General features: G+C 35.9%; 1 long non-coding RNA gene across 1 annotated transcript in view; it reads left to right on the top strand.

The window, feature by feature from the left end:
* LOC309614844 overlaps positions 1–21,913 on the top strand; it is a 424,525-nt gene that overhangs the window by 12,524 nt on the left and 390,088 nt on the right. The gene's annotated exons all lie outside the window — the stretch shown is intronic.

The following is a 21,913-nucleotide window of genomic DNA, read 5'->3' as shown; positions in this document are numbered from 1 at the left end:
TCTCCTGGCTGTGAGCAAGTACAACTTTGCTCTCCCACAAAAAGGAGAATAAAGACCAATCACGCTAAATCATTTCTGTATCATTGGTTACAAGTTTAAATATAATTTTATAAAAATGTAAAGATATACTCAAAACCATAATCAAAACAAACTAATGAAAATGGTTTGAAATAGTTCAAAAAAATATATCAAAGTGAATGTTACTTTGGGAAAATAAAGATGAGCTAAATTAATGTACATTATGCAAAGCTTTCTAAAATTATGTTACACACTCACGCTAATACTTGACAGAGTTGCAGTACTCTTAGTTATTTTTATGTTGGCATAAAGCTAATTATTTTAAGACAATTATATCCAGAGCAAACTATACTGATAAGATATAATCATAAAAAATGTTTTAGACTTCCTATTTTGCCTATTTTTCCTTATAAATACACTGACAGAATGAAGGCAAAGTAAAAATTTCAGCATTGGATAAATGTAATTTCCTGGAGAATTAAAGAAATAAACCTTTTTAAAAAAAATTTGTAGAGCAGTTTTACAGGTAGTTTTGATGTCTTTTCCCCAATCCTGCATTTGAATTATCTGGATAATGCACTTAGACTTTACTTTGCAGTGAAAATAAAGCCCAAAAGATAAAGAGATGCAAATCTTTTACGTATCAAATTCTTAACCTGTAAAATTAAGAGTTTGTACTAGAAGAAAGTTAAATATTTAAAGTTCTGTGATTTGAGGAGTCTTTAAAATTCACCACGTTAGCCTTCATTACTTTTACTAAAATCAGAAGAAACAGTTACTCTCACACGCATGTCATTGCATTCATATCCACTATATCATCACACTTCAGTTATTTCAAAACTCCATAAAAATTATGTAAAGAATTGCTTAAATCTTTAGTTTTGTAGGAGAAAGAAAAACAAAAAAACTAAACTTCAAAATCAAAAAAGGGCCCATATAGCCATCTGGTGGCTACTTAGGGAAATACATCTGAATCTTCCCATCACTATTATTTGTAAATTGGTATATTAAATAATATAAATCATTTTTATAAAATAAGTTAATATTTGTCTAATTCTAAAAAAAAATCTAGAATATTTTTAATTCCTTATGAATTTATACTTGCTTTTATATTTTTTCTTTAAAGCATAAAGCTTTTGCCATTCTGATACTAGTAAATGTATCATTGCCTTTTGCTATTTATTGTAAATTATGTCATTGTTAATTTTCAAGGTAATAGCTGTTGTTAAATATTAGCCCCACATAGACTAAACACTTAACATTGGATAATTATTGGCAATCTTGTTATAAATACCTATATATACTACTCATTTATATATAGAACCTTTCAACCAATATTACATATATTATATTAAATGCCAGACTTCATAATAATATGAAAAGCATAGACCAAGTTTTATAAATAGCATGAAAAAAGAACGTGAGTAATAATGCATAAGCATATGCTAACATTGTTGAACTTCACGAAAGTATTTTTTAAAATCAGAGAAAGATCATATGTAGTTCTAACAAAATGTAATTGCAGAAAAAAATCTGCCTATGTATTGCTTTCATATGCATATCATTTACATAATTTTGTAAATATTCCGAATACATATTTTAGAAAAAGAGACTTTCTTTTCAATCTAGCTGTTCCTAAGCAGTGAAATAAAAACAATCTTAACAATTTAACATGACCTTGATGAAATGAAGAAAATATTACAGATATTCTTAGTGAGGTTTTGTAGGCAGAGACAAAACAAATGTATACATTTACCAGATAGACGTTTTGCTATATGTCTATATAAAAAAAGAAAAGAGAAATAAATTAAGAACTATGAAAAATAATACATGTGGTATTCTTTTCCCAAAAGGCAACCATATTCTCAATATATTAAAATGTAAGAGTTGTTCAAAAAGCAAGTATATGAGTACATTTGCATAACACAATAATTTTATTGGTAACAGAGTGTTTTGCTAGACTTTTATGGCATCATGGTTTATGAGATTTAATGTAATGTTCACTTAAAAATGGAGGCTCATCTATACATATTACCGAGGTGAAAACCCTGCTCAGAATTGATTTTCAAACGTGTGATATTTTTATCCTGTATGATTTCATTGCCAATTTTATGAATAAAGGCATACCTCATTTTATTGTGCTTTGCTTTGTTAAGTTTTTTACAAATTGAAGGTTTATGGCAACACTCCATCAAGCAAGTCTTTTGACACCATTTTTCCAACAGCATTTCTCACTTCATGTCTCTGTGTCACATTGTGGTAATTCTTACAATATTTCAGATATTTTCATTATTATTATATTTGTGATGATGATCTGCGATTAGTGATCTTTGATGTTGCTATTATAATAGTTTTGGCATTTTTTAACAATAAAGTATTTTTTAATTAAGTTTTTTTTTTTTTTTTAGACATAATGCTCTTGCACACTTAGTACAGTATAGTATAAACATAACTTTCATATGCACTGGGAAACCAGAAGTTTTGTGTGACTCACTTTATTGTGATATTCACTTTATTGCAGTGGTCTGGAACCCAATCCACAATATCTCTGAGGTAAGCCTGTAGTTAATTTTTCGGTAGATAAAGCTTTTAGGAAGCAATATACAAAGTTTTAGTCAGGAAAAGATGCAAGTTTAAAAGACAATCAACCTGAAACCCAAGGAAAACATTAAAACAATGAACAACAGTTACTTTTCAACTCCAGCATTTCAGTCTAGTAATATTAATGTGAATAATAAATTCTCATTAAAACTCTCAACTTTTAAAATCATTCTGGTGGGAGTAACACATAACTAAGATGATCAAGACTAATTTCCTCAACTCCTGACTTCTAAGTGCAATTTTGTTCTCCTCAAGCCAAGAAAAAATATGGAAACAGGAATGTTTTAAAACTTTATTTTTTTACAGAAGTTTTAGGGTCACAGAAAAATTGAGAGGAAGGTATTGTGATTTTTTATAGACCCTCTGCCTCCACACACGCACAGCCTCCCCCATTATCGACACCCTCCACCAAAGTGGTACATCTGGTGATGAGCCTACATTGATACACCATAATTATCCAAAGTCCATAGTTTACATTATGGTTCACTTTTGGTGTTACACATTCTGTGGTTCCAACAGATGTATAATGCCATGTATCTATTATTATAATATCATAATGAGTACTTTCATTGCCCTAAAAATTCTCTGTTCTCCACCTTTTCATCTTCCACCTCCCACCCTCAACCACTAGCAACCACTGATCTTTTGATTGTCCCCACAGTTTTGTCTTTTCCGGAATGTCATAAAGTATGTAGCCTTTTCAGATTCGCTTCGTTCAGGTAGTAATATGCATTTAAGGTTCCTCCGTGTCTTTCATGACTTGATAGTTCATTGCTTTTAAGAGTGAAGTAGGGCTTCCCTGGTGGCGCAGTGGTTGAGAATCTGCCTGCCAATGCAGGGGGCACGGGTTCGAGCCCTGGTCTGGGAAGATCCCACATGCCGCGGAGCAACTGGGCCCGTGAGCCATAATTGCTGAGCCTGCGCGTCTGGAGCCTGTGCCCGCAGCGGGAGAGGCCGCGACAGTGAGAGGCCCGCGCACCGCGATGAAGAGTGGCCCCTGCTTGCCACAACTAGAGAAAGCCCTCGCGCAGAAACAAAGACCCAACACAGCCATAAATAAATAAATTTAAAAAAACAAACAAACAAAAAACACTAGGAGAGATTAGTACTTAAAAAAAAAAAAAAAAAAGAGTGAAGTAAGTCAGACAGAGAAAGACAGATATATGGTATCGCTTATATGTGGAATCTAAGAAAAGGGTACAAATGAACTTACCTGCAAAACAGAAATAGAGTTACAGATGTAGAAAACAAACTTATGGTTACCAGGAGGTAAGGCAGGGGAGGGATAAACTGGGAGATTGGGATTGACACATTCACACTACTATATATAAAATAGATAACTAATAAGGACCTACTGTGTAGCACAGGGAACTCTACTCAATACTCCGTAATGGCCTATATGGAAAAAGAATCTAAAAAAGAGTGGGTATATGTATATGTATAACTGATTCACTTTGTTGTACACCTGAAACTAACACAACATTGTAAATCAACTATACTTTAATAAAAGTTTTTTTAAAAAGAGCTGAATAATATTCCATTGTCTAGATGTATCACAGTTTATTAATTCACCTACTGAAAGGCATCTTGGTTGCTTTTAAGTTAAGTAATCATGAAAAAAGCTGCTGTAAACATCTGTGTGCAGGTTTTTGTGTGGACATAAGTTTTCAGTTCCTTCAGGTTAATACTAAGGAGTGTGATTGATGGATCATAAGTAAGGTTTTGGTTAATTTTGTGAAAAACTGCCAAACTGTCTTCCAAAGTAGCTATGTCATTTTGCATTCCCACCAACAATGAATAAGAGCTCCTGTTGCTCCACACATGTTTTGTTCATTCTAATGAGTAGATAAGGATATTACATTGTTGTTTTAATTTTTATTTCCCTGATAACATATGATATGGAGCAACAGGGTTTCTATTGTGTTCCATTGATCTTTATGTCTATTCTTTCACCAATACCACACTGTCTTGATACTGTAGCTTTATAATGAGTCTTGAAGTTGGGTAGTGTCACTCTTCCAACTTTGGTCTTCTTTTCAATATTGTGTTGGTTATTCTCCCTCCCCATATAAACTTTAGACTTAGTTTGTTGATATCCACAAAGTAATTATTTTGATTGGGATTTCACTGAATCTATAGATCAAGTTGGGAAGATGTCTTAGCAATATTGAATCTTTCTCTCCATGAACATGTAATATCTCTCCATTTATTTAGTTCTTTGATTCCTTCTATCATAGTTTTGTACTTTTTCTCATATATATCTTGTATATATTTTGTTAGTTTTTTTTTTTTTTTTAAGCAGGAAACTTTTTTTTCTTTTTTTTAAATTTATTTATTATTTTTATTTTTGGCTGCGTTGGGTCTTCATTTCTGTGCGAGGGCTTTCTCTAGTTGCTGCAAGCGGGGGCCACTCTTCATCGCAATGCGTGGGCCTCTCACTATCGCGGCCTCTCTTGTTGCGGAGCACAGGCTCCAGACGCGCAGGCTCAGTAGTTGTGGCTCACGGGCCTAGTTGCTCCGCGGCATGTGGGATCTTCCCAGACCAGGGCTCGAACCCGTGTCCCCTGCATTGGCAGGCAGACTCTCAACCACTGCGCCACCAGGGAAGCCCTATTTTGTTAGATTTATTCCAAGGTATTTCATTCTTTAGGTGCTAATGTAAATGATAGTGTGTTTTTATTTCAAATTCCACTTGTTCATTACTGAAATATATGAACGTGATTGACTTTTGTATATAAACCTTGTTACCTGCAACTTTGCTACACTTGTTTATCAGTTCCAGGAGGTTTTTTTTGGTTAATTCTTTTATGATTTTCTGCATTGATGACTATGTCACCTGTAAATGAAAAGTTTTATGTCTTCCTTCCCAATCTTTACACCTTTTGTCTCCTTTCTTGTCTTAGTGCATTAACTAGGACTTACAGTACAATGTTGAAAAGGAGTGGTGTGAGAGGACATCCTTGCCTTGTTCCTGATCTTAGCAGGAAAATTCCATTTTCTTATCATGAGGTATAATGTTATCTGTAGGAATATTTACAATATTTTTGTACATATTCTTTATCAAGTTGAAGAAGTTCCCCTCTATTCCTAGTTTCCTGAGAGTATTTATTGTGAATGGTTATTGGATTTTGTCAAATGCTTTTTCTGCATCTATCGATATGGTTAAGGGATATTTCTTCTTTATCCTATTGATGTGATGAATGACATTAATTGATTTTTTAATGTTGGACCAACCTTGCATGCCTGGGATAAATCTTACTTGGTAATGGTGTATAATTATTTTATACATTGACAGATTCAATTTGATAACATTTTGTTGAGGATTTTTGTATATATATTCATGAGAGACATTGATTTATAGTTTTCTTTTCTTGTAATATCTTTGTCTGGTTTTGGTATTAAGGTAATGCTTGCCTCAAAGAATGAACTAGGAAGTATTCCTTCTGCTTCTATCCTCTAAAAGAGATTTTAGAGCATCGGTATAATTTCTTCCTTAAATGTTTGAACACATCTGGGCTTGATGCTTTCTGTTTTGGAAGGTTATTAATTATTGATTCAATTTCTTTGATAGACATAGGCCTGTTAAAACATCTATTTCCTGTTGTGTGAGTTTTGTGCATCTTCAACTCTACTGTAAGGCTGGACTTTGAAATCCTAAAGTAGTTGATCCAATATGTAGTAATTGGAGAATTCCCTTTGCTACACACCCTTTCCAAAATATGTTATAATCAAAGTTTTCAATTTGTGGCTATATGCAGGTAATAAAATAACATAACACTGTGGGTTAAAGTTTACATTCCTTGATGACAAATAGGGTTGATCATCTTTTTATGTGCTTTTTGGCCATTTACATTTCCCCTTTTATATAGTGCCTCTTTAACTCATTGATTTATATAGATTATCTATATATTCTGGATACTGGAGGTTTGTATATTATGTTGCAAACATCTTTTATCATAGTGTGCTTGTTTGCTTGAATTATCTTCATAGTGTCTCTTGATAAACATAATTCATTTTTTATAGAGGTATAATACATACACAGTGAAATACTCAGATTTTCTCTTCCATTCTCTCAAAATATTTGTGTAAATAGATATTATTTCTCCCTTTTGTTTTGGTACACATCTCGAGTAAAAGCACTGTGGCATGGAATTGTCATTGTGGGAAAAATTTTTGGTTATGGATTCAACTTCTTTAATAGATATAGAACTATTCAGATTTTTCTGTTTCTTCTTGTATCAATATTTGTCTAATTTATGTAAGCTGTCATTCTTACTGGACATACGTGTTCATAATGCTCCCTTAACATTCTTTTAATATCTAAAGAAACTATATTCCCTCTTACACTCCTGATAATGGTAATTTGTGGCTCCTCTCTTTTTTTTTCTTGATTAAACAATTTTACTAATCCTTGCCAAGAACCAATTTTTGGTTTTAAAGATTTTCTTTACTTTTGTCTTTCATTTAATTGACTTATGCTCTTACATTTATTTTTTCTCTCCTTGTACTTATTTTGTGTTTGATTTGTCTGTTGTTTTCTCATTTCCAGAAACTTTTAAAACATTTTTATTTTTTAATGTAATCTTTTAAACCCATATGGATATTGATACCATATATTTTACTTCTTATCTTATAAAACCCAAAATATATTATTAGTCTTTTTGCTTTAAATAGTTAATTGTCTTGTAAAGAAATATTTTAAAAAGTCATCTTTTAATTACTTATTGCATTCTTTATTCCTTTTTAATTAAAAATATTCAATCTAGTATCATTTTCCCTTAGTCCAAGAACTTTTTTTTAGCACTTCTTTATTGCAGGTGTACTGATAACTAATTCTCTGATGAGATGATATTTTAAAATGTCTCTATTTCAACTTCATTTTTCAATATTTGTTGAATATTAAATTCCAGACTGATCGTTCTTTCCCTTTCAAAACTTTAAAGAAGCCATGTAATTGTCTTTTGGCTTGCATCATTTTTGAGGAGAAAATTATTATTTTCTTGTATGCAATGTGTCTTTTCCCTTTCTCTGTGTGTTTTTAATATTTTTAAAATATTTTTATTGGGTCTTTAGTAACTTGACAATGATATGGTTTGGTGTGATTTTTCTTTGTATTTATCCTGTTGCGATTCTTTGAGATTCTTGGATCTGTATATTAATATTTTCCATTAAAATTGTAAAATAGCTCACAAATTATTTTTATCTCATTTTCTCTCTTCTCTCTTTCTGGAATTTCTATTAAACATATTAGACCACTTAGTAAAATCTCATAGGTCACTGACGCTCTGCTCATTTTTTTCAATTTTTTTTTCTTAGCTACAATTTGGATAATTTCTGTTGTCCTATTTCAATTTCATTTGTCATTTAGTAGTGTTCAATCTCTTATTAAACCCATTGAATGAATTTTTGTTTTAGAATATATATATTCTAAATATAACCATTTTCAAATTTCTATTTGTTGCTCTCTTACTGTTTTCACTTCTCTCTTGGAATACCTCATTTTTTCATCCACTATATCCATCTTTTCCTCTAAATTTCTTAACATATTTAAAGTAGTTGGTTTAATACCTTGTCTGCTAATTCTAATAATTAGATCATCAATGAGTGCTATTGCATTGGCTTCTTTTTTCTTGTTTATGAGTCACACTTTCCTGCTTCTTTACTGCTTTATTACTTTTAATTATATACTAGACATTTTGTATAGAAGAACAATGGCGATTAGGATATAATTTTCTTTTATTTAGTTCTGTTTATTTCTTAGAAAGTTCAAGGCTTTTTCTCTGCCTGGCACTTATGGTGAAAGGCTAATTATTTAGATATCTTCTAAAACTGAGTTGAACTAGGATTGGGTTGTAGCTTTAAATTCAATTGAATTTGTCCATGATCAGAGGAACCTCCAACCCTCCAAGTTGCTACCATCTGATCACATCAGTATTTGAAGTGAAGATAGGTTAAATTGCAGTTTCAGATATTTTTGAACCAAAGCTTGGTATACACATGTGATGACCCATGATTAAATATGGTCCTCTCTGATATCTTTCCACTTTTCTCCAAAGCTACTTTTCTTTTTTTTTTTGGTGAGGGGTAAAAGTTAAATTTACATTTACCTTTCAGGAGAAGAGAAGGGAGAATTGTCAGGTAGAGCAATTTGTTTCGTGTTTGGGGTTCTTTTAGATTCTATTTCATCTCTCCAGCCTACCCTCTTATCTAAGGCCTAGATGATTCCTCCTATTCCTATTCTCTTTCTATGTGGGCCTTTTCTCTGTGCACCCCTATCTGTACTAGATGCCAACTCCCAGCAATGGAAGCTGGCACTATGGTTCTCTGCTCACATATGGAGGGCTTCTTCTGTCTAGAATTCAATTCATTTAGCCTTCCTTGTATCCATTTTTCTTTGCTTGTGTAGAAAATTATGATTTTTATTTTGTCTGAGTTTACCTTGCTATTGCCATGGAAGCAAGGGTTTCTCATACAGCTCTACAATAAAAATTTAGAGAATTCCATTTATCAAAAGTTTAAAAATGATAAATAATGCTCAACTCAGTGGATAATTCCAAGTGTATGTGTCTTTCTATTGTTGCACAAATACTTCACTCTTTCAATTACTGCAACTTTAGGATAAGTATTAATAATTGTTAGGGCAAGTTTTCCCTCCTTTTTCTTCTTCAAGAGTGTCATGGTTTTTCTTGGCTTCTTGGCTCTCTATCAAAACACCCATTCCTTCAATTTGGTTGATATCTGTTGTATCTTAAAAGAAATAGAAATAACCGCATTAATGTATGCCGTAGTACAATGACTAATAACCTTCTAAAAGCCTTAATATTTTTAAAAAGACATTATCCCAAATTAAACTCAGATTAATGAGTTTTCAGATTATTTGACAAAAGTAACTAACAATTCTCAAAGATTATGTGCACAGTTGAAATCTGTATATATATTTCAGATTGTCTTTCTTCCTCCACATCTTTGCTTAGGCATTTACATAAGCAAAGAGAATATTTTTTTGTCCCTCTTTACCAATAAAATCATATCTCTCATTCAAAATCCTGATCAAGATTTATTACTCCATGATTCCTTTTTTTTTATGATTTTGTACCACACATAACCCCCATTTCTATGAACTTTTATTGAATTTAATTGAATAATTTTGTTATGTATGTTATCTTGTTCTATAACTCTTTCACACATCTTGAATCCTGAATTATGAAACTTTCAGTTGCCAGTGACAGAAATCCTACTCAAAATAGTTAAATATAAAAGTCAAATAGATATGGTGAAATAGATATAGTATTAAATAATCAGAGAGAGATAGGATGTTTAAAGTGTGATGTAAAGATATTAAATTGAAACAGTTAAAGATTTATATTAATCGGTGATGAAGAATAGGAAAATACATTTATGTTAGTGGTAGAGTTGAAATGACCTCTTTTATCTGTTCCCCCAAATCTTATGCATAATTCCAGGCATAACTTACGCCCCTCCCTTTCAATCTTGGTCATCCAGTCTTTATCAACCTCTCCTTTCACTGATCCTACGCTGCTTACTTGTTTTTGTACTACCACAAAGTAGAAATTTGATCATTCATTTGAAATACGATATTGGGATGGGGATGTAGATTTTCTTAATCTTTTCTTATAAATATGTCTTAGCTGTCTCAATTAGGTTCTAGATTTTTCTACTGAAAGCGGCATGCCTTCTGCTTCTCTTTAAATCTATATAATACTGATCATAGTTCTGAAACCACAGTCTTCCAGCTACTGTTTGTGGACAGTAAAGAACCAGAATGGAATGTTAAGAACTTCCAGCAGGATATATCTTGTTACTGCTTTGAAGGTCGTTTAAGGAAAAAAGCATAATGTCTGCTAAATATACATTCTTGTATTTACTGTTACAGATGCCAGGTCTTTACCATCTTCCTGAGGTCTGAAAAAGAAGAGGATTAATGTCAGAGCCCTGACTCCTCAATAGGTGGTGAATTTATGCCACAAGGGGGTGTATAATCAGGGGAGAGGAAAGGATGGGAACTCTGCTGGCTTCCATAAATGTATCTTCAAGATAACAAGGGGACCAGATAATTCTCTTCCTACGCATTCAGGCTGGAACAACAATTTAGAGCCTCTTGGATTTTATCTTAAATTCTCTGGAGAAAATGACAGGATATAAATAATTGAAAATAAAAGGATTCTTTCAAAATACAATGAAAGTCTACTTTTCCAGTCTTTCCTGAAATAGAACAAATAATCTATATATTTCCCTGAGATAGCATCTGTGTTATGGTCCTCTTCTCAATTAAATTTAGGCTCAGGGTCCATCAAAGTCATGGGGTGAGGGGGGCTGGCCCCAGTTATTAGGGCAACAGTACATAGTGGAGAAGGAACCCCGATACCAGCCCTATGTAGAGAGGTTTTAGCTGGTCTGCACATACTAAGGTGAAGATGGGAGCTTATGTTTTCTTTTTCACAAGAGTTTTACCCTACTTTTGTGGCCTTGCTAATACACTGGATACATTTCTAACATTGTGCAAATAAATTGAGCAAGTCCATTTCTCACTAACTACCATGTATCTCTTTCTTCTACATCTTATGATATTTTCAAATTCAGGTCACCTAACTTTTCTGTCTATAAAACACTTCTGAAAAAATCAAATAAACCAAGTAAGAAAAATATAATATCTCTGATTCCAAATATAGAGAACCAAGAACGCAAAGCGCATCAGCAATGATAAGAGAGCAAACTTGGCCTTAACTGAAATTCCAGCACAGAAAATGTTTAGTTTACTAAAAATAGAGACATGTAGGTATTTAGTGCAGTATTGCAACGCAGTAAAGTTTAGCCTGATTCTGACTTAGAAGTATGATTCTTCTTGAGGCTCAAGCATGGCCTCTTTAACTGGCTGATTCCCCTTTGCACTGTTTTGACCACAAAGTACTTTGGGTGGGACATAGTTGACTGGCCATATCTGATTATTATCAGGATTATGTCAAAACCCGAAACTCCTCAGGGCCAGTAGGGAGTAGAGACAGAAGCAAAGGTCTAATGTGCCTATGACATGGGCCTGTGACAACCTCACAGAGTGGCACAGAATGAGAGCCAAATGGACCCTGTGCCCCAGAGAGAAGTGTGGGAGTAGCTGAGGGGGTGAATTAGAGCAGACCTGGGGTCAGGATCAAGGAACAATGGACCTGGTCCACTGTTGGACCTGGTCCAACAATGGTCCTGAGTGGACCAAGGACCAGGACTCTTCCAGCACCATGGGCATCTCGGGAGAAGCCAACAGGGACAGATGGGCACCACAGACCCTTTACTGCTCAGTGTTTGGCATTAAGAAAGCCACTGAGAATTTTGATGAGTTAAAGGTAGAGGAGTAGAGAGGGATCCTGAACTAACTAAGATTACTTGGAATTGACCAAGGTTAACTTTCTGTCATGGAGATTGGCAACTCAAAATAGATATTCAGTTTAGTATCAAAATATAAACATCCATTTCTGGTACAACTGGTTTTATGGACTGAGCGTCATATTTGATACATTTGAAAAGCACATTTATTTCAAGATAACAGATAATCATGGCAGTTACTTGAGGTTTTAAACTTCTCTAAATTTGGAAAGTTTCTATTACTCTGGAAAATGACTTAGGAACACAGGGAATTGAGGAAAAGCAGATGGAAGGGGTTCCCAAGCAAAGGCCTAAGCCCTCAGATTGTGAAAGCAGACGTGCCCAGGCCTGTATGGACTGTTGTCAAGAGGGCACAGTATCAGGGTTAGAAATGCTTGCTGGGAGGAAATAGGTATTGATGAAGAGGTGTGCCTAGCTCGTTTTTATAACAAAATCCCAGTTTTGAAGGAGACAAAGGACAAAGCCTCCTCAGAAATTTATCCTAAAGAAAATAGTCACACAACTTGGTCAAAGGACAGGCCCAGGGAAATTTTGAGTGTAACGTTTACGTGACACGTAGATGGGCAAAAGTGGCTGGGGAGAGTTCATTCCTTCTGGTCTTAGTGATGGTGGCTGTTTGACACCTGTTCTCCCTGATGGCCACTTGGTGTTCCAGCCAGTTGTTTTATAAGACACTAGCCATTGGGGCCAGTGGGCAACAAGGGAACTTATAAGTTATCCCTATATGAAATGTGCAATAAAATACACACAATCAAAAAAAAAAAATACACACAATCATGTCATAAAATATACTGCTTTATTTTGTAATAAACATTTTTGGCAACAAAAAAGTTAAAAAAATCATTTTTGTAAAAATTTAGTACTGACATTTTTTTCTCAAGAGACTTGACAATGAATATGTAACTGGTTTAAAATATGTGCTGACCCTACCATCTACTATGGGGCTATAATGATATCACTGGCCACATAAAAAGCAGAAATAGACCTGATGATGAGACATCAACAACTATTTCAAAAAAGCATCAGTGAATTTTATTTTATTTATTTATTTATTTATTTTTGGCTGCATTGGGTCTTCGTTGCTGCGTGCGAGCTTTCTCTAGTTGTGGTGAGCAGGGGGCTACTCTTCGATGTGGTGTGTGGACTCCTTATTGTGGTGGCTTCTCTTGTTGTGGAGCACGGGCTCTAGACACACGGGCTTCAGTAGTTGTGGCACTTGGGCTCAGTAGTTGTGGCTCGCGGGCTCAGTAGTTGTGGCACACGGGCTTAGTTGTTCTGCAGCATGTGGGATCTTCCCGGACCAGGGCTCAAACCCGTGTCCCCTGCATTGGCAGGTGAACTCCTAACCACCGCGCCACCAAGGAAGTCTCATCAGTGAATTTTAAAACACTGTGCTTACAAAGATTGAACGAGTGTGGCTGCAAGAGGTCCGTTTACCTATCACAATGTGATGCATGACTTTTCACATAGATCAAATAACTGTCCTTCTGAATTAATTTCACTCATTTCCATTCCATAATTTCTTGTAGAATTATGACACAATTGCTGTTAATATATTGGCTTCATTAGCAAAAGAAGACATTGCTAGAGTTAAATGATGCCAGTTTTATATCAGAGCTAAAAGGAATAATCATATAAGCTAATTTTAATAATGCATTAATTTCTTCAAACAATTTATGGAATCAATGTTAAGCCTTATTTTTATTTTTTCTGAAGTGAAACATTTGATGTTATTGTAAATGCTACTGTGAATTCAATTAAGAAGATCAAATTTGAAGATCATTTTTGATATTGATAATTCAAAATACTATATTTTCATGAGATTAATTTCATCATGATTTAACAATATAATTCCTAAATTAGAAACCTACGGGCCAGAAATATATTTGGAGTTAATTGTGGTACAAACATAATTCATCACTGCATCCATGTTAATTTTCTAACAAATTACCATAAGCACTGGCTTGAAACAACATAAATTAATTTTCTTATAGTTCAATAGGTCAGAAGTGTCAGAGACCTGTGTTAGCACAGGTCTCACTTGGCTAAAATCAAGATGCAGCAGGACTGCATTCCCTTCTGGAGACTCTAGGGAAGAATCCGTTTTCTTGCCTTCTCCAGTTTCTAGAGGCTGCTTACATTCTTGGCATGTGTCCCTCTTCCTCCATCAGCAGTGTCGCATCTCTTTGACCTTGCTTCTGTCACATTTCTTTCTCTGACCACAACTGGAAAAGGTTATCCACTTTTAGAACCTCCGAGATTCGGTGGGGTCACTCGGATAATTATCCAGGATAATCTCTCCATCCTGAAGTCCTTGGCTTAACCAAATCTAGAAAGTCCTTTTGCCACGCAAAATACCATACTCACAGGTTCCAGGTTAGGACATGCAACTCTTTGGGGGCGACTCTTCTGCCTACCGCAGCATCCAAATAAATCATTATATCCTACCAATCCAAATGTAAGCTTCCATAACGACTTTGAAGTTTAACAATCTCACGTTTACAAATTTACAAGCAATAATGTTATAAAAGAAAATTATAAGGACCACGAGAATGTATAGCAATAAAGACTTCCTTGAAGAAGTTTGAGCTGATAACCAAAGAAAGGGTAGAAGATAAATACGTGAAGCTTGTTGAGCGTGTAGTCTGTAGAGCAAGATGCTGTCAAGAAACTAAAAGGCCAATGTAAAGGATGTACAGTGAGCGAGAGGAAGAGTGGTATAATCTAATACCAACAGAAGAAGCAGGGACCCAATCAGACAGGCTTTTTATATTGTTAACTTTTTTTTCTTTTTTATCTTAAGTGCAGTGAAAAGTCATTTAAAAGTATCAGCAGGAGAAATGTTGTAATCAAATTTGGGGTTTTGTAAGATGACTCTGGGTTCGCTGTGGAAAATGGATAGGAAGGGACAAAGGTGGATACCAGTTACTATAAAAGTGGATACAAGGTGCTGGGGACTCATGATCTACTCAGATCTCAAGGTCACCTTGATAAATCTTAGGTCTTCTCACACAAATCTGGTTTTTTGCAGTGACCCCCATGTGAGTAAATAGCCATCTGGTTCCATAAGCCCAAACCCAGGAATCATTCATGATCTTCCCTCTTTCCACTTCCCAATATCCAAGTCCCATCAGTTTTGCCTCCCAAATAGCTCTTGAATCTGTACCCATCTTTCCATCTCCACCACCAGCACCCTAATAAAGACTACCCTTATTTCTTGCCTAAAATCTTGCAATAGCCTTTTAATTGATCCCCTCACATAGGTTGTTGTCCTACTATCTATGCTGTGTAACCAGTGTAATTGTTTAAATGCACAAATTTTATTAAAATCCTTCTACTGTACCTTGCATTTCCCACCTCCCCCCTCACGTTCACATACACGCGCACACATACACAACATGCACATTTAGAACTCATGGGTATGCTAGGCTCTCTCTCATAATAGGGCCTTTTCACATGCCAGTTTCTTAGTTTCTTTGCCTACTGTGTTCTTCCCTGTGCCTAGATCATTCTAATTCTTTTTCATGTCACAAATAAAAAAGCGTTTTCTCACGGAAGCATTTCCTAATACCTCAGCATTCTTATATGCTCTCATTGAACACCTGGACACAAATCCGGGTGAATCTGATTCCCAAGCCCATGCTTTTAATCAGTAGGATACCCACCGCCCTCCAGCTTAAGTTTCCTTCTCCAATGTCTCATAGTTCAAGGAAGGCTACGCTATTGAATATATACTAATCTGTTCTCAATTTAATGTTCAGCAAGAACAAGAACCTTAAGATCAAAAACCTGGCCAATGTTTAATATAAAAATGAATTTTCTGTAAAAGTGATTTAACGTTTAATAGTTTTTAAACTATTTTTAAAATACACAAGTACACATTTAACAAATGAGTATCAGTGATAAGGATTTCCAAAGTTGGGCTTTAAGAACGTATGCACCAAGTGTATTTGTTAGCATGAGTCCTGTCTGGAAGTGGGGCAAATGAACCCAGGACTCTGGGAGACTCTCACAGCCATTACCCTTCATGGAAAAAATCATGAACACAATAGGTAACTTTGCAAATAAAAGAATAAGTAAGAAACTTTCTGTTCTTAGAGAAAAGAGGTGAGATGTACTAATGAGGCTGCTTAGAGAAGTTTGCATTTTCACTATTTGTGCCATGTGATAAAGGGATCCAGTCTCCAAGGCTGTCACTCCATCACCCTTCACAACACTAAACTCACTTAATTTTTTTTTTTCACTTTAACAGCTAAGGTTGTTATCACTTTTGCTGAGGTCACTGAGAGGGTAATACTACTCTTGGTGAGGCTAATGAAAAGGTACAGTGGTGACATGAGTTAATTGCATAGTTACCACACAATTACCAATTTATGCTCTACTGATGTTAACAGAGAATGGAAGAGAGCTAGCATTATGTGTACTGAATGCTGGCTGATATAAGAACAGTACTTGGTAGTATGTGACATTTTCATGAGCAGTTTTACTCACATAAACAAAGAAGATTAAGAAAACGTATGCTTTCCCATATCTGTTGGTCTAGTGCTGCTTAAAAATGGACCTAATGACAATGATTTTTCTTTAAGTCCTCCCCCCCTTAATCATTCAGGTTTCAAATACCTGGTTGCTAGATTGAAAAATAATAATAAAGCTCAGCTACAAAAATAGTTGTTTTACTCCTGAACACAAGCTTCAAGTTGACTTTGTTTTTCTGTAAATGAATCACTATATGATAAATAAGAAGTACAGAAGGAAGAAATGGCTACATGGACTCAGTTCCCATAACAGAAAAATAAATCATTATTAAAATTTTTTAATCAATTTTTATTGGAGTATAGTAGTTGCTTTACAATGTTGTGTTAGTTTCTACTGTACAGCAAAGTGAATCAGTTATACGTATACATATATCCCCTCTTTTTAAGATTTCCTTCCCATTTAGGTCACCACAGAGCACTGAGTAGAGTTCCCTGTGCTCTACAGTAGGTTCTCATTAGTTATCTATTTTATACATAGTAGTGTGTATATGTCAATCCTAATCTCCTAATTCATCCCATCCCCCCTTCCCTCCATGGTATCCATAAGTTTGTTCTCTACATCTGTGTCTCTATTTGTGCTTTGCAAATAAGTTCATCTGCACCATTTGTCTAGAATCCACATACAAGCGATATTATACAATATTTGTTTTTCTCTTTCTGAGTTACTTCACTCTGTATGACAATCTCTAGGTCTACCCACATCTCTGTAAATGGCAGTATTTCATCCTTTTTATGGCTGAGGAATATTCCATTGTATGTAGGTACCACATCTTCTTTATTCATTCCTCTGTTGATGGACATTTAGGTTGCTTCCATGACCTGGCTATTGTAAATAGTGCTGCAATGAACTTTGGGGTGCATGTGTCTTTTTGAATTATGGTTTCCTCTGGGTTTATGCCCAGGAATGGGATTGCTGGGTCATATGGTAGTTCTATTTTTAGTTTTTTGAGGAACCTTCATACTGTTCCTCCATAGTGGCTGTACCAATTTACATTCCCACCAATAGTGTAGGAGGGTTCCCTTTTCTCCACACCCTCTCCAGCATTTACTGTTTGTAGACTTCTTGATGATGGCCATTCTGACCAGTGTGAGTTTGTTAGATGAAAGTAAACCTCTTTTTCTAATATTTGGTTATTAGTTCTTTACTTCCACTTAGTTTTCAGGATCTTCATATGTATTTTATGTTAACATGCTCACAAATCTCCAGAAAAACAAAAAGACCTATTTTTTCATACTTTTTGAATCAACTGCTTTGAGGTATAGTTGACATATGATAGAATTAATTTACTTGAACAAAAATACACCAATTTTAAAACAAAGTTTATTTGATAACTCTCTGAAGGGTGGCTTCAGTTAAAGCTAGGAATGATTGTTTCTATAAAACCATCCACAGTATCTCTAAACTCACCTCTTGAGAAATTTTACTCTGAACACCAAGCAGGGCCCATAGTGTTGGCATCTGCATGGTTGGTGGGTAAATTTATCCATCAACTATGCAGATGCAGAGTGAACATGACAGTAAACTTTCTGTTCAAATAATTTCATGCTTAAGAGTTTTCAGTTATACCCAACTATCACCTACACATTTGCTGACAAGGATGCACAATGAGCAGAGTAATAAAAAGCTAAAATAAAAGTCATAAATTCTTGTCATTATTCAATCCAAAAATATATATTAAGTACAAGGCACTTGTAGAGACACAGTCATGAACAGGATGGACACGGTCCCTAAAATCTGTTTCTTCGCCTTTCTTAACATTTCTATAAGTTCTTTAATACCATGTACTAAATAATTTCCTGCTTAAACTAACTAGAATAGAATTCTGTTTTCTGAATGCTAACCAATACAGCTACTAATGCTTTGTTTTCTATTCACATGGTCCTAAAGTATTCTGTCTTTCATTGAATATGTCTTGACTGCTGACTCAGTATATTGTCCATGCCATGCAGTACATATGGGATGATTGTTTCCCATTTCCATTGACGGCAAGAGCAGTTTTCCAATTATTTAGAAGCTGAATACTATCCTCATTGTGCAGAAAAGTGAACTCCATCACGCCTGTCCTTAAACTGTTTCATGCTCATAGTTTTATAGGCTGCAAAAAACTGTTAGGTTAATACTTGTGTGTCAGGATTAGTTAGATCAGGTTCTCAAAGTGTGGTCATTGGACCAGCAGCATCTGCTTAACCTGGGAACTTCTTAGAAATGCAGATCCTTGGGTACACTCCAGATCTGGTGTGGTCTGGAATCAGAAATTCAAAAGGTGAGGCCCCCAAATCTGTGTTTTAACGGATATTCCAGGTAATTCTGATGCGCATTTAGTTTGAGAAACTCTGGGCTGAATTATGCTCAAATAATAAACTTTTTGTGACTTAAAACCACACAGATTTATTTCTTACCCATACAGGATATTTGTATGAGTTACTTGGCTGCTCTCTTATGTGATGTCCTCACTTCAGGACCCAGGGTGAAGGAACACTCTTGCCACCACTTTAGAAGAAAAAAATATATCTGGCAATTAAATGTCCTGGCCTAGAAATTCACAAATATCACTTCCACTTAGAACTCATTAGCCAAGTCTGGTCACTTGGTCACACCCAATTACAAGAGGGTCAGGAAATGATATCTAACATATTCTTAGAAGTTAGACATCAGAAATAGACAGTATGAGCTTTTATGACCATCACAACCCTTAAATCTAACAATGAAATGTTTGGCTGATCCTCCTTTCTGTACACAAACACACTCACCCTCTAAACAAAGGAAATAAAACAAAAGTCCCATCCAACATAGCATCAAGCTCAAAGTCCACATTCTTTGGATGATGCATCATAATTTTTAAAGTTGGTGGTGACGTGTGACAGTCTTTTTAGCAGGTCTAAATGTAGCTTTCCCTAACTTAGACACCCATGACAAAAGGACAAGTTACTCTTACCCAATAACCAACGGTGGAAAAGATCTCCCTACCTAAGGATAGTGTGTTCCTTCAGATCCTCCAAGAAGCAGATGCCAAGAGGGGAATAAAAAAGTGATTATTTTATTAGGGGAAACACCCATGACAGAGAATGGGGAAGGATCCAGAGAAGGCTGGGAAAGATGTCAGGGTATGATGTAAGTCTGACCCTGATTGAGTGAGAAAGGAAAGAAGGGTTGGGTAAAAGCATCCTAGATGGCCATGAAGTCAAATAAAGGTTCAGTCAGGCTTCCAGATGTTTCTGTAACCAAAGTCATCTGTCGGAGTAATCCTATACGTCCTAGAAATGGGCTGCCTTAGTATCCGTGGTGCACTCAGTCACCAGCTGTGAGAAGCCTGTGGGACATGGGCTGCAAGGGCAAACATAGTAATGGATACCAAAACACAGCAGCTTGGTCAGTTAAGTCCCCTGTAGTTGGAGTCTGCAAGGCACATTCTCACGGCCACCACAATCTATGCTTGTGTCCTGCAGATCCATCTCTCACCCAGGTTCAGGGAGCAGCTCTTCCATTGTTACTAATGACCCCTCTTCCTGAATGGAACTTCAGAAGAGGGAGGTTAGTAAATTGAACTACAACCCCTATCATTGCATTTGATCTTGGGGACATAACTGGTACTCATCCTCTCCTTTCACCACCACTCATTCTAATTCCCTTCACCTTTACCTATGACCTTGGCATTTATTTGTGTAAAAGCAGGCTTAGTTCCTCCTGCTGATCTGGAATTGCCTCGTATGATGATTCCTCTTTTTATCTGCTGGCCACTGGGCATAAGGACTCCAAAGTGCCCTGGTAGCAGCCATAACTTGTAGTTCAACAGGAGTGGTGCTGTGCCCCCTTCAAGTGTACAACCCTCTAGGGACAAGGACTTCCAAACTTACAGATCTCAGACGTGTGGCCATAAGAAGGACAATATTGGACTGATATGGAGGCCACTTTTGCTCCCACTTCTTGATTCCTGAACACAGGTATCTTTCCACTTGTGGACACAGCATCATGTAGAGACCTTTGATTTAGTTAAGTACACATATCTTACTGGATGCACCCTATCCCTTCAGGTGTTTCCTCCAACATGGTGCTTCAGTTGTGACTTTGGAAGGTTGATTCAGAGCTCTGTGAAGCTGGATGCCTCTGGATCATGCAGCATGTGATACAACCAATAGATCCCATGGTCATGGGCCTGCTCCCACACCCATAGTTAGATGTGATGCTGTGTAGGTTATACTGGGATTTAACCCTAGCTATCAACCTGGTATACAGGGAATGACATGTGGGTAGCTTCTAAAGGGGGAGTAAGGCACCTGTTCTCTTGAAAGGGAGAGATTTCTGCAGCATCTTCTAGCCCTTGCTAGAGAAGAGTGGGCCACTTCTGTAACCCCAAAGTATCCAGGGTGATTACAGAGGCAACATTCTTAAGGTCATTCATCTTGTTGTACCATGTGTACCATGTATCATGTGCACCATGATTCAGGATTCCAGGTTACCCCAACTAGTGTCCTAACTAACCTTCATGTAACAGACCTGCCATGGCTGAGCAGTCAAATAACTCTGCAGTCCTATAATTTTAGCAATTAATTCTTCAGGCCTCCCTCAACTGTATCTGCCCTTCCACTACAGGTAATAAAGGCCTTTTTGTAAACTAAGAAAGAGGCTCTTTAGAACTAACTGTGGGTTATCAGCCCTCAGGCCCTCTTCATTCTTCTGCGGGGTGTGGATACAGCTTAACAAAAATAAGTGACCTCAGCTTTCCCTGTAGGCATTGTTCCCCCCTTATTTTTACAAAAATCTATACTATTATCATCTCTTCTATGACATTCCCCTCCACTGGGACCTTTTCCCTAGTCATCTCTGGTGAAATCTTGAGCAGTTGTTCTGCTACTTTGTGCCAGGGATTATCTCAACTCCGTCTACCAGCTAGGATGGTGTCCTCCTCACCTGCCAGGTGCCAGGTGAGCTAGGTTTATTTTTTACTCTTTGGAGTTAAAAAAATGTTTGAATTTTCCAACTCTACAAGTCTCCTAAATGTTTCTATTTCCTTTCACTTCTGCTTATAAATCATTTCTCTAAATCATCTTTTTCTTGCAATAGCTCATCAAACACAGCCAATAGCAACAAACATTGTTTCTACAATCTACTTTCAGATCGTGCTTCCTGGCAATCAAGTTAACTTCCTAGTTAATAGAATCAACATTTTACCAAATGCATCACTGACACGGTTCATGGATCCCAGTTTTTGAAACCAGTTTCCTCACCGTCTATGAATGCCCAGCCCTCTAACTATTGCCATATGCTTTACAGGGTTTTAGTATCCTGATAAAGTAGCATCCCACCTCTGGTACCAATTTGTTTCAATTAACATTGGCTAGATTATACTGCATTAACAAATTCA

Source organism: Balaenoptera borealis (genome assembly GCF_965194805.1).
Source record: "Balaenoptera borealis genome assembly, chromosome: 17".
Lineage (NCBI taxonomy): Eukaryota > Metazoa > Chordata > Mammalia > Artiodactyla > Balaenopteridae > Balaenoptera > Balaenoptera borealis.
This window is presented reverse-complemented; position numbering and strand designations above follow the sequence as displayed.